Raw genomic sequence first — 2476 nt, forward strand, 5'->3', positions numbered from 1 at the left:
AGGTGTGGTGGCACGCGCCTGTAGTGCCTGCTACTCAGGAGGCCGAGGCAGGAGAATCACTTGAACCCGGTAGGTGGAGGTTGCAGTGAGCCAAGCTTGCACCACTGCACACCAGCCTGGGCAACAGAGCAAGACCCTGTCTTAAAAACAGACAAAGTTAGACATAGAGTTACCAAATGATCCATTAATTCTACCCAAGAAAAACAAAAATATACATCCACACAAAAACTTACACACAAATGTTCATAGCAGCATTAGTCATAATAGCCAAAAAAGTAGAAGGACATCAAACATGCATCAACTGATGAATGGATAAATAAAATGTGATATATCCATATATAGGAATATTATTTGGCAACCTAAAAATAAATATTAGTGTTACAGCTCTTTTAGAATCTGTCTGGCAGGTTTTCTGGTCTTCATTGGAAAACCCGTTTTAAAAAAATTTAAAAATAAGAAGTAGCAATATAGTGATTACTACTAACAGATATTTGGTATTAAAAAAAAAGAAGTGGCAATATATACTACAACATAGATTGACCATGAAAATGTTATGCTAAGTTAAAGAAACCAGTCATAAAAGATATATACTGTATGAGTTCAATTATATGAAATATCCAGAAAAGGCAATCCATAACAGACAAAGTTTATTTTATTTTAACTTCCGCCTCCTGGGTTCAAGCGATTCTCCTGCCTCAGCCTCCTGAGTAGCTGGGATTACAGGCAGGTGCCACCATGCCTGGCTAATTTTTGTGTTTTTAGTAGAGACGGATTTTCACCATGTTGGCCAAGTTGATCTCGAACTCCTGACCTCATGTGATCCGCCCAACTTGGCCTCCCAAAGTGCTGGGATTACAGGCGTGAGCCACCATGCCTGGCTGACAAAGCTTATTAGTGGTTGCCTAGGGCTTGTGGGGAATTGGGGGATGGCAGCATATGGGAAGCGACTGCTAATGGGCATAGAATATCTTTTCGGAGTGATGAAAATGTTCTAAAATTGATTTGTTGTGACTATTATACACCCCTGTGTATAAAGCAAATACCATTGAATCGCACATTTTAAATGGGTGATTTTGTGATATGTGATTTAATCTCAATAAAGTCGTTAAAAATTATTTTTGAAAAGTTCACACTGGCTGCTGAATGGAGAATGGGTTGTACTGGGGCAAAAGGAGAAACACAAAAATATTTATGGGGCTAGAGAGGTAGTATTGAAACAGAGAGAAGCAGGTGGATTAGAGAGATACTTTGAAAAGTCCACAGGACTTGCTAACGGGTTGGACAGGGAGAATGAGGGAGAGGGAGGAGTGACTTCTGAGTTAACGAAAAGTAAACCTAAGAAATGATACACAATCAATAAATCCCAGTGTACATCCAGTATCCAAGATGTACTCTGTGTTGTACTGGATTCAGATCCAAGAATCTAGTGCTTGGAATAGGTTAGGGTTAGATTTAGGATATTTTGCAACACCCTCCCACCTAGATCCAACAAGCTTATGTGGCAGAGCCCCCAGCTAACGGTTCTGCTCACTGAGCCCTCCCCACCACCCCCTGCCTCTCTTTTTTTTTTTTTTTTTTGAGACAGAGTTTCGCTCTTGTTACCCAGGCTGGAGTGCAATGGCACGATCTCGGCTCACCGCAACCTCCGCCTCCCGGGTTCAGGCAATTCTCCTGCCTCAGCCTCCTGAGTAGCTGGGATTACAGGCACGTGCCACCATGCCCAGCTAATTTTTTGTATTTTTAGTAGAGACGGGGTTTCACCATGTTGACCAGGATGGTCTTGATCTCTTGACCTCGTGATCCACCCGCCTCGGCCTCCCAAAGTGCTGGGATTACAGGCTTGAGCCACCGCGCCCGGCCCCCCCTGCCTCTCTTGAGAGAACCACTTGTGTAGCAGAGTTCCCACAGCTCTTTGCCAGTCAGCTGCTTTCCTTTTGGGCCTCGCCCCTTTTGGACCCTGCTCAATAGACTCTTGGGATCTGGCTCAGAGTGTAGACTCCTACTTCTCTTATCACTCTATGAGATACACTTTGAACCTCCATTACCTGTGACCATAAATGGCTAGAGACATTTCCAGTCCTTAATTCTAAATCAGGATGGGATGGAGTAGAGGTTGAGACGAAGAGCTCAGAACCCAGAATCCCGCTCTAGACCAGCAGTGCTACCAAGAAGAATAGATCCCGTTTATTGATCATTGCTGTGTGTCAAACACCTTCCAAATGATAACTAACATTTCCTGAATGTTCACTTTGTGCCAGAAAACTCTTCTAAGCACTTTATGTGTACTGAATCATTTAATCCTCACAGAAATCCTAGGAGATGGTATCTTCATTTTACAAATGAAACTGAAGGATGGAGAAGGGAGTCTCTTGCCTAAGGACACACAAGTAATAAATGGCAGCACAAGGATTCAAAGCAGGCAATCTGACTCAAGCTCAGTCCTCACCGCCAGCTTCTACTGCTACATGTAACACCT

The 2476-nt window shown here is 43.2% G+C and overlaps 1 non-coding gene across 1 annotated transcript; it reads left to right on the forward strand.

Moving 5' to 3' along the window:
- The first annotated feature begins 373 nt into the window (after positions 1 to 373).
- On the forward strand, positions 374 to 435 carry LOC116547328. Its single transcript, XR_004267032.1, has one exon. It is a non-coding gene; the product is annotated as a U7 small nuclear RNA (small nuclear RNA).
- The last annotated feature ends 2041 nt before the right edge of the window (positions 436 to 2476 follow it).

This window comes from Sapajus apella, unplaced genomic scaffold (genome assembly GCF_009761245.1).
Source record: "Sapajus apella isolate SASKATOON/1434 unplaced genomic scaffold, GSC_monkey_1.0 scaffold2696, whole genome shotgun sequence".
Taxonomy (NCBI): Eukaryota; Metazoa; Chordata; class Mammalia; order Primates; family Cebidae; genus Sapajus; species Sapajus apella.